General features: G+C 54.2%; 1 protein-coding gene across 8 annotated transcripts in view; it reads right to left on the bottom strand.

The window, feature by feature from the left end:
* The window catches only part of SHANK2 (SH3 and multiple ankyrin repeat domains 2), a 661289-nt gene extending 652081 nt beyond the window's left edge, over positions 1-9208 (bottom strand). For 6 of the 8 annotated variants that reach the window (XM_031653801.1, XM_031653800.1, XM_031653799.1 and 3 more), the window contains exon 1: positions 8652-8746. The gene's annotated coding sequence lies outside the window, so the exon portion shown is untranslated. Of the gene's footprint in view, positions 1-8527; positions 8625-8651; positions 8747-9053 lie in introns of those variants that run through there. The other 2 variants (XM_031653797.1, XM_031653798.1) reach the window with 2 other exon arrangements.
* Positions 9209-11440: the final 2232 nt, after the last annotated feature.

Consider the following 11440-nt stretch of genomic DNA (forward strand, 5'->3'; position numbering starts at 1 on the left):
GCAAGACTCTATCTCAAAAATAATAATAATAATGAGATGGTGCTACAAACAGCTACACAGCAACCGAATCAGAGAAACCCACTTGAAGTGGACACATTTCTGATGGGACACAGACTAACAAACTTGACTCAAGAAGAAACAGAAAATCTAAAAAGACCTATGACAAGTAGAGATCCAATTAATAATTTTAAAAGTTTTCACAAAGAAACGCCTAGGCCCAGATGGCTTTATTGGTGAATTCTATCAAACATTTAAAGAAGAATGAAGGCCAATTTTGCATAAACTTTTCAGAAAAAAAATGGAAGACAATGCTTCCCAAGTCATCTTATGAGGCCAATATTACTCTGATACCAAAACCAGACTTCACAAGAAAACTACAGGCTTCCCCTGGCAGCCAAACACCTACAAAGTCCTCTCCGCTCTCCTGTCTACACTTGCAAGCCTGCCTCACTCTACGAATTGGCCAGGCTGCTCTCCCAGAGTCTCCTAAGGCACCTCAGGCTCTGCCAGCCTCCTTGACCCCACAGCCCGGAAGGTGCCCCTGCATGCTCCCAACATCCTAGACTCCACATTCAGAAGGCCTGCCCCTGGGGTGGGAACCACCTGGTGCTGTCTGAAGCCCCCAACTAAACTCCACAGAAATATCCTGAACAACGGACATGTAACATTCAAAGCATCCCCTGGACCACATGGCAAAGCCAGCTTTCAAACCAGACCCGTGCACTGACAAGGCAGATCCCATGCCCCTCTCAGAGGCTCTCAGCGTACAGCCCCAGGAACCAGCCTATTCGAGAGATCTATGAAGTCAAACCATTCTCATCATAACACTGAGATGTGAGCTGCTTTTTCAAGCTCATCCTCTCCCAAGTGCACAACGGAAGCTACAGAACGTGTGATATTGCAACTAGCTGACTGCAGGAGCAGATAGGGGAACCCAGCTGTCTTCCATTAAACTTGACAGCAAAAAGACTGCAAAAATGTTAAACAATGTCACTCTTCTCACCAAGTCTTTTTTGTTGTTGTAGAGATGGACTCTCACTCTGTTGCCCAGGCTAGAGTGCAGTGGTGCAATCTTGGCTCACTGCAACCTCTGCCTCCTGGGTTCAAGTGATTCTTGTGCCTCAGCCTCCTGAGTAGCTGGGACTCCAAGTGTGCCCCACTGTGCCTGGCTAATTTTTGTATTTTTAGTGGAGATGGGGTTTCACCATCTTGGCTAGGCTGGTCTTGAACTCCTGACCTCAAGTGATCCACCCGCCTCAGCCTCCCAAAGTGCTGGGATTACAGGTGTGAGCCACTGCACTATTTTTTTTTCTCACTCTGTCACCCAGGCTAGAGTACAGTGGCGTGATCACAGCTCACTGCAACATCAACCTCTCAGGCTCAGGTAATCCTCCCACCTCAGCCTCCTGAGTAGCTGGGACCACAGATGCGTGCCACTACACCTGGCTAATTTTTTTATTTTTTGTAGAGACAGGGTCTCATTATATTGCCTAGGCTGGTCTCAAATTGCTGGCCTCAAGCAATCCTCCTGCCTTGGCCTCCCAAAGTGCTGGGAGTACAGGCCTGAGCCACCTCAACCAGCCTCACCAAATGTTTTTCTTGTTTTGAAAAGAGTTGTTTTTCATAAAAACACATTATTTATACCAACATGTAATGAGTTTATTACTATTTTTAAATGCATTAATAAATATTTTTAAATTCTAACAGCGTAACAATAGATTAGTGCTCATACACAGCAAGCTTCTGGGTCCTTCAACATTCTAAGAGAGCAAAAAAGGTTCCTTAAGCTAAAAGTCTAACAACCACTGTGCTACCTCATCTGCTTTACCTGAAAGCGAACAGAAAAATGAACTGGCGTGCCACCTAGGAGGCGATCTGGAGGCCGGAGAAGCGAGCGGTGCCTTCCTCTGCACGGTGCAGTGGGCAGCCGCCTGGTGTGGATCCCAGCTGGGCCACAAGACCTTCGGCAAGTTCAGCCACTGGAGCTGAACGACCCTCGAGGGAGGGAAAGCCCAGAACCAGGATGAGGGGCCGTAGCAACGCCATCCGGTCAGTATCTTCCCCTGCCAACGTCCCCTGGTCCATGCTCGGTGCCACTGTAGGACCTTGAAATGCAGATAGGAGCAAGATGTGGTCCCTTTCCTGGGGACCTGTCCATGTGGTGAGGAGGGGTCAGACAGGAGCCAGCTGGCCCAGGGGCAAACGCCTCTGGTTTGCAGGCCCCTGCACGGGAAGAGGGGAGCGGAGCAGATTCTTCAAATTCCAGGGACATTTGTGGGGGGCGGCAGGAAAAACATGGACAGGAACGGCTGAGCCCTATGCTCTCAGGGGTACAAATGAGGGCGTGGAAGCATACCCCTCCCCTCCCCAAGAAGCCTGCCTTCTCCCCAGGGAAGGAATCCAGGGCAGGATTTTCAGGAAAGACAGGCTCAGAGGCTCATTTCCCACCGCCCAGGAGCCCGGAAGTCTGTGTCAGCTCCAGGCCTGGAAACCCAGGATGCCCCGCACCCCATTCCCTGGCCCTAAGCCTCCCAGGACCCACCCCAGTGGACCAGGGACCAGGCTGCCAGCTGTCCAGACTCTCGGCCATTCCCCCTCCCCCCTCGACTCTAGGTGCTGACTCTGGATTCTCCTCGAGAAGCGGAGGGGCCTGATGAGCCAGAGTAAGGAAGATGTGGGGCAGGACACCCCCAAGTCTGCAGGGAGGTAACAAAGCCTGGCAGTATCCAGAGCACACAGCGGGCATCACCTGTCACTGCCTTCACATCGGTATCATTACTGTCCCCAGGTAAGAATCACCTGCAGGACCCCGAGTGCAGGTGTAATCTTGTGAACCAAGTTCTTCTCCCTTACAGAGGTCCCTTTCAAACTGAGGTGCAAGGACCCTTTCCAAGTGGACCCAGCTCAGTCTAAAGGGTAGCCAAGTCTTTCCTGAAATTGCTCAGTGGAGAAAGGCCTTGGGTCCCCCTGCCCACCTCCCCTCCCCAACACCCCGGAAGCTCTTTTACATAAGAAAGGCACTGCTATCCCCCAGAAGCTGGTGAGGTGGCGGTGCAGCTCCAGAAGAGCCCTCCTGATACCAAACAAAAGGGCTAATGCAACTAGGGCTTCAATTAAAACACCAAAAACACCCACTGCCTTCTCAGAGATGCAGCTCCAGTAACAGCTCCCCTTTTCCATTTCTAAAAATCTGTAATATATTTATAGTTTTTGACCAACTGTGCCCCAGCAATGACTGTACAGCTTTTTCAATTCAGAAGTAATTTTTTTAAATACTTAGCAACTTCAGGTCACGGGAAATTTTATGAAAGTCAATTTATGTATATTTTTCATGCAGAGAAGTATGCAAGGTTGATTAATAAAAGACCCATGAGCATAAAAGTCTATTACATTAGGATAAAATTCTTTGGGGGAAGTGGCTGTATAAATTCAAGAAGAGAAAAGAACGATGAAAATGTCCTAAAGCTCACTTACATATCTGTCAAGGAAAAGTGGATGTGAGTCACGATGGGTTTATATTACAGTGAGTAAAGAGTTAGGCAACAGTTCCTTTTAAAATATTGATATTTGCCCTCACAGAGGTACCGTAGCCTTTACAAATATTTAAACCTATGAAGCAAAATTTTAGATGTTGACTTTAAAATGTGTAAGAAGCCTGGTAAATGATGAATGGCATAACCTGAACGTTTGCTGGCAATTCTTTCAGCTTTGCTGGATATTTGAATTTTTCATAAGAAATTGTTGCAGAGAACAAGCAACAATTGAGAGAACAAGCTGTTTTTTTAAAACACTTTTAGGGAGGGACAAAAAAAAATGCAAGAAGCGGGCCCCAGCCCAGCAGGGCCAAGGCAGGGTTTATGACCTCAAATGCACGCCTCCTGAGGGGGTCTCTGGCGAGGCCTTTCTAAGTCCAGCAACTCAGGGCTGCTCCAGCTGATCTTCCTCTTCCTCTGGGGGGCTCCCGTGCTGCCTTTCTGCCGCATCAGAATTTCTAGGACGGGGAGCTAGGAGCCCTTCCACACTCCACCATTTCGAATCTGCAGCCTCAGAGTGGGAGTTTGTGGCCTAATTCCATTCACACACCCCTCACTGAACTAACCCCAGAGTAGCTACCACACCCAGCAAGGACAATTTTCAAACACCGTCCCCAGTCACGCTCTGGTGCAGTGCCGGGTTCAGCAATGACATCTGGCAGCCAATCGGGGAGCCCAGCATGTCCCTGCTGCTGCCCGCTAACTCCTGGCAGCCCCACAGGCTTTTAAGAGCTTAATCTCCCAGGGAGCGAGTTGCATTTCAACCAGTCCCTCCCTGAAGGTCCATCCCCAGGGCACGTGCATCTAGAGAGACCCAGTCTATGGTCCCTAAACCCAAGGCAGGCTCTGGGTACTGGGCATGGGCCCATCTTCCCATACCCTGCGAAGAACGGAAACCCTTGAATGCAGGAAAGGCTTGCATCAGAAGCACCTGTACCCCGAAGCCCAGCGTCCGTACTGGAGCCACGGCCAATGACACAGCCGTCCATCAGCAGCATCAAACCAGTCCTTGAATCTGCTTTCCACAATGCAAAACGTGGAGCACATCAAGAAGTCTAATGAGAAACTGGTTCTCACCTGCTGACTGCAGCGCTATTTCACAGCACGGGAACGAGAAGACTAATTTTCTAACCGCTGCCTAGCAGCTTTCTCCAGCTGGGTAGTGCACATTTAACCACGGGGCGGTGCGGGGTCAAGGGCTCTACCCGCTAGCTGTGCGGGCTAAGGCAAGCGACTTCACTCCTCTGAGCTTCATGCTCCTGATCTGTGAAATGGGAATCGTAATGAATCGGAGCTGCCTCCTTGGACTTCTGTGAGATTTACTGAGGGAATAAATAGCAAGACTATGGCACTAATGCCAACCAAAAGGAAAATGTTCGGTGAGAGTCTCACTATGCACACTGCAGCTGCTGACATTATTGTGACTAGCGTGTGGCTCTGTCCCCACCCCGGGAACAAGGACTGGATCATTCTGCCAAGGGCCCGTGTTCAGTCCCAGGAGGACTCAAACAACCCGGGCCTCTTCCAAGGGTTTGTATAGCCCCACCCCACGCTGGGTTGGGGACCCTTTCTATGCCCTACAGCACTCAATGGTCAGCTCCATCACAAGCCCTGTCACAACACGGACTAACTGGACTGTCCAGTCACGCCTCTTCCTCCCCATTATCCTAGAAGCTCCCTGAGGCAGCCCTTGCGGCCAGTCCAGGCTTGGATGCGGCAGCAGGCCCTCAGATGATTATTCATGCGGAAACAAACAAATACACCCTAGATATCCTCTGACCATCAGAGAATGACAGGCCTCTCATTTTGGGTGGGAGGTTAGGTGCAGTGGCCAAGTCACAAAGGTCACTCAGCCCTGGGGGGGCTGCAGGCTCCAGGCCCTGCACTAATATGCTCACAGCCTCTCAATAAGTGGTTCATCCTCCCGGTGCCCAGGCCAGTGGCGAGGGGTGGGGGACTCCAGAGATGGAGAAGACCCGCCTTCGTCTGGAGCTATCCTCCCTTCTCCTTCCCTTTCTTCCAGATTCCCCAGTCTACAGAAACGGAGAGGGTCAAGAATTTTGCTGGAGGTCATGTGAAGGCAAGAAGATCTAAAGGGTCCCTCCCTGGGGCTCACAGTCCTAGTTACAGGACAACTGGAAGCTCCTGAAGAGGCTGTGCGCGTCCATTTCCAGTTTTTCTCAGCCACACCCTCCCTGCTGCCCTAAGACTCCAGGTACAACAGCCCCAGGTGAAAGCTCCAGCTTGAGTTTACAAAGCAGGAGGCTGGAATTGCAGGCAGGTGAGACCTCAGGTGTCCAGGCCCAGAACTTCTTTAGAGTAGGGGGCACAACCTCAGGCCCCGCAGCAACTCCCAAGCTGAGCCCCACTTTACAAAAGTCCTCATCCCTCATCAGGACTGACCCTCTCTCATCAGGACAGAACTCTCTCATCTGCAACTCTGTTACGTATTCGGAAATAAAGGAAGTATGCTAAAGCACTGCCTTCCCATAAAAAGCCATTTTTAGGAGTGTGTTCCTGTATACTGGTCAATTCCCAGCCCGTTTTTCTCTCCCATCCTTTTCCTCTTCACTAATGATATACAAAATGCAATGCAGTCTCAGAATCCCTTTACCTTCCTCTGGGCAGCGCTCACATCTGATATCACCCGGTAGACCCTGGCCTAGACCAAGACCCCTAGAAGCCAGCATGGGTCTTCATTCAGAAGCACCTGAATGAAGAAATGAATGAAAGAAAAATCTCCTTGAAACTCACCCAAATAGGAATAGGGCTTTCTATAGCAGGAGACAGTACGCAGAAAAGATCCCCCACACAGACCACAACCCTCCCGTGGGGTGGGGGGTAATCTAATTTGTTAAAAGCAGCCAAGTGCTGTCAACCCAGGCCTCTGGGATCATCTTTATGGGCGAAATCACCTACTCTTAAAGAGCTACCTTTGATACCTGAATTCCAACCTCCTTCCAAAGGCACCCAAAGAAGCACCAAGCTTTCCACCCAATTCTTCCTTCCAGGAAAACAAGGAATTCCTGGGTGTGATAATGGAATCAGAGGCCTTAGACAGTGCTTCCCAGGAGCTGGATCATGCAGGCACTCACTGGGACACCCAGATTCCTATCGGGACAAGGGTCTTCCTCAAGCCCCCTTAGAGGACAGCGATATCCGGCATAGAAACCCACAGCTCCCACCTACCAATCCCCCTCTTAGAGCAGCACCAACGGCTTTCCCCCAGAATTAACACTGAACCCAGACGGGGGCCAAGCTCACTCCACTCCCGCAGGCTCAACCCTGTTAGGACCCTGAACCTTGTTTCCAACCCACAAGTAGTTGGAAAACTCCAAAAGCAATCGGCCCAGAGGCTGTTCTGGACCTGCTGAAACCGCTAGGGCGCCGGGCTCGGTGCCTAGTGCGTAGTAGGGCGTCACTAATTATGGGATGCGGACCGCAGGGCACCCGGCTGAAGGCTGAATGTGTTAGGTCCTTTTCCAGGGGCGCAGAACTTCCCCGTAGCTGGGTCTGCAAAACCGAGGTTCACATCCCAGGTAGAGATCAAATCGCCCTCCCACACCGGGGGACTTCCGAAATTACCTCTCTAGATCTGGCAGCTTAATTAGCTGATTGGCCTCATTAACGTTCGAACTTGAGTTTCAAACGAAAAAAGAGGTCACGCAACTATCCAATTTACTACCCCGAATTTCCATCCGAAAACCACTTTATTTTCGGATGGCCTCTGAGGACGCCCAGGCCTTTGCCCGCAGCTGCCAGCCCCCGAGGGCCCTACGTACTTTAGCTTGACCCCCCCCCCACGCCCCCCACCTGCCTGGCCCGAGCGCCTTCTCAGTTCCAGGCGCCCCGAGCCCCTTTAAAAGCTCAGTTGCGAAAACCCACGGTCACCCGCACCATCCTTCCTCCCTCTGGGTGCTCCAGCCCCACGGAAAGGCAAGCCTCGCCCACGCGCTCACCCACCTCGAGCAGGGTGTCCGCACGCAGACCCGCCTGGAGGGCGCCGCGCTGCACCCCCACCCCAAGCCCCAGAACCCGGGCGGGGAGGTCCACCCCAGCCCCCGCATCCCCCCGAACCCGGGCGCTGAGGCCCGCTGCGGTGGTCGCACCTGCTGGCTCAGTCCGGCGGCCCCAGCCCAGGTGGTGAGTGCGCTGTCGGCGTCTCCGGGAGCGCTCCCCACGCCTGGCGCCCGGGGCCGGGGCCACCCGGTGCAGGCGCCTGGGCCGCGGGCTGCGCGGGCGGAGCTGCCCGGCCGCCGGGGAGGAGGGATGCCCGGGCGAAAGTTGCCAGGGAAACTTGATCAACTCGAGCGCGCCGGTGCCAGCTTCCTGCATAATTCACGGACGGTGGCGGCCGGGCTGCGCCCGCCGGGTCTCCCTATCCCAGTTGGTGAGCACGGCGGGCCGGGGTCGGGCACCCGGCTGTGGCTCAGCGCGACCCCGGGACCTGGGCGCCCGACCCGCCACCCCCGGGCCCGCACCAGGCGCGCCGGCCCCGGCCTCTCCGCGACAGCTGCTGCTGCCGCCGCGCGCGCCTGAATGGGAGCTCTGAGTGCAGGGCCAGGGTGACCGCAGCGGGGTCTCGGGGGACCTGGCGGCCACGGTTCGGGTCTCCGCCCCCGCGCGCCACCTGGCGGCCCCGAGCCAGCTCCTCCGCTGGGCTCCCTGGCCCGGGTGCTAGGGCTGGCGGGCGGCGACCTGGGGCAAGGAGACCACGGGAGCGCGGCGGAGGTCGCGCCACACGCGCTGTTCCAGAGGAAGGGGCAGGACGCGCCAGAGACTACGGGGTCCGTGCACGCAGGGACAAAGCGGGGGCTCCTTCCTGCGCTCTGAGCCCACGCCGCTTCCAAAGCTTTCGACACCGGCCCCTGCCCGGGCAGAAAGGCACGCGGGGGGAGGAGCTCTCTACGGAAAATCGACCCCCACCTGGACACGCGGCTCCCTCCCCTCAGCGCCCACCTCTCCAGCCTCTCTGGGTCTAGGACTGCGCTTACCCGGTAGCGGGTGCTCCGGGAATCGAGACGCACCCAAAATGCCGTCAGTGAGCAAGGTGGGGTGCCCAAGGGCCACCTTCCGTCCTCCCCGGCCCGCGCCCTGCGTCCCTAGCCGCCGCCTCACCTGGCTCGGCGAGTCGGGGGCGGGTCCGAGCCCCCCGGGAGCGCCGGCGTCCGCGCACACCTGGCTCGGCCGCTGGAAGCCGAGCGGCGCCGCGCCCAGCCCCGCCGGAGCGCGGGAGCCGCCACCGCCGCTCAGGTGCAGGGGGTGGGGAAGGACCCGGCCCCGCCCGGCACGGGCGCTGGCTCCGGCGAGGGTGGGGGAGGGGCCCTCTCGCCGCCAGAAGGACGCGTACGGCCCAGGACCCGCGGGCCACCCGCCCCGGATCCCCGCCCCCCGCCCCGGCCCCGCTCCCGCCCGCGGCTGCGGCTCGGGCGCGCGCGTGGGGTCTGTTGTGGCAACCCCGGGAGACCGCGGGGCGCCCTGGCCGCCTCCGCCCCGCCCCGGGCTGCATGGCTCACGCACCTCCCACTCCCCGGCCAAAGCCGGCGGACGAGAAAGTCCCTGAATTTTGTAAAGTCCGGTTGGGTCTGCACGATTATCCCGAACGCAGCTGGCTCCCGCTACAGAGTATTTATAATAATAGGATTCGGAAATAGAGGCCGCCTGCACATCAAAACGTTTGCAGAGCAAATGAAAACTTTGTACCCAGGTAATAACGCCAGCGTCTGCTGCCCAGGTCACCAGGTCCGGGGCGCCTTCCGCCCAGGGGTGCACAATGGTGTCTCCGCCAGCTGCCCTCCAAGCCAAAAACAGCCAGGGGGTGGGGTGGGGGGAGCAAAAGCCAACGGCTCGGGTGAATCCCAGAGGCCAAAGGCACCCTCCGGAGACTCCCAGGAATCCTGTTATTATCCAGGACTCCGGATTGCTAGGTTTGCGGAAGCCCGAAGGGGCGGATCCTGAGCTTGGAGCTGTGGCCGATGTGTGAGCTAGATTTTCTCAAGGCCTTGATCATTCACTAGGAATCTCCCCCAGTACAAGCTGCGTGTTTCTGAGTAAGCTCTTGAGGTCTCTCTGTTCTGGGTTTTCCAGTATTCTGGAAGGGGTGGGTAGGGATCAGAGTCCAGGCTGTGAAGTAGAACAGCTGTCTCCAGAACCCTGGAGCCTGGCATTATGCAAACCCAAAACTGTGCCCCCCAAATAGAGAGAGACAGAGAGAGAGAGAGAGAGTGTGTGTGTGTGTGAGTGTGTGTGTAAGTCAGTCTATCTTACAGGACATGCCTGAGAGGTTTGCATGGGCTGGTGACTTCAACATACCAAAGGCAAAGTTAAATATTTGCTCTAGATACTTTTTTTTTCCTGCTTGCATAATTGTCCCACATTTCAAAGAAATCTTTAAAAGCACTTAGGTTAAAAAAAAAACAAAAAACAAAAAACAGTTGTGTTTTGGGCCTGCCTGAATATTTCAGGACACACATGGAGTAAATATTGTAATTCCTTGAGGGCAGCTGCCTTATGCAAACGTCTTTCTCGTGGCTGCTTCCTTAAGCATACACTTGATAAAATATTTGTCGAATGAATAAAGGAGGCAATCAAATAATCCCCAAAACAGGAAGAAGGACATCCTGACAGGATCCTGCAGGCATCCTTTCTTTGGCATGGAAGCTGGGGCGCCCGGGAGGGGTGTCAGCAGGGCAATCGGATGTTCTTTGGGTTGGCCAGTGGCAGATGCAAGACCTGGGTTGCAGGGAGTGGGGGTGGGGGCTCTACCTTTCCGTAACAGTCCGTCAGTACCCTCCCCACCAAAGAAGGCAAGTCATCTGAATAAAGTGTATTTACCCTTCAAACCCAGCTCAAAGACCTATCCTCAAGATATTTCCCTCCTCTCACCAGATTCCCACCCCCGGAATGCCCCTTCCTAGGTTTCTAGAACCACCACTGCAGATAGCAAAGGAGGCAGCTGGTCACAGTTCAATTGTGAACACTTTCCTGCTATCTCCATGCAAGGTTTAAGGCCAGTGCCATTCTGCTATCTCCAAGAAATACTTCCCTAGGGACGCAGGCCTCTGCCAGCCTCACCTAAGTGGACACCCCTTGGGCCATCCCCCTCCAGTCCTTCTGATCTGTTAGCCAACAAGAGCGCTGTGTGAGAGCCCCGGCATTCGGTATTTTAAGGACAGCATCCTGCTTACGCCCCAGTTTCTTTGTGTCTGTTTAGAGATACCCAGTTCAGCCTTGTACTCTGATGAAGCAACATCCTTCAAGTCTGTAAAAATCTCTTATGATCCCAAAACAAAGAAAATCAAGGTTGCAGGTGATGGATATACTCATTTCCCTGATTTGATCATTACACATTGTACACGTGTATCATCACACTGGACCCCATACATACGTACAGTTATGTGTCAACTAAAAGTATTGACAGCCAAAAAAAAAAAAAGCCTCTTATGAAAAGGTTCAGGGTCAGCTAACACTGCCACAGTGCCTTTATTCACACCTTAACGCCCTGGGCAGGCATCTCAGGTTGAGAGGAACACCTACCCCCCACTGCTCATTTGAAGTAGAACCTCTTTTGGCATTCTAATTTCTGGTGGGCCCATAGCCACACACACCACCAAGTGCCTTGTTGTAGGTGCAGTTTAGGAAAAGGAGACATGGCCCTCCGGTTTTGTTTCCGGAAGCTGCTTTCCAGGATTCACCAGGTTTTGCAGAAAGGGGTAAGGTTTTCCATCTAATCAGCTTCTCTTTTTTCTTGTCCGACCTGAACCATGAAACCGTCAGCCACCTCTGTGGAGTGCACGCTGTGTGGTCCTGAGCACGCCAGAACTTTCTGGGAAGAGTAACTGTTGTATAGAGAACTAGAAACTGGGACACCGTACCATCAGGGATGGGAGATACAGCCACCTTTTCGG

The sequence above is a fragment of the Papio anubis genome, chromosome 12, assembly GCF_008728515.1.
Source record: "Papio anubis isolate 15944 chromosome 12, Panubis1.0, whole genome shotgun sequence".
NCBI classification, from domain to species: Eukaryota; Metazoa; Chordata; class Mammalia; order Primates; family Cercopithecidae; genus Papio; species Papio anubis.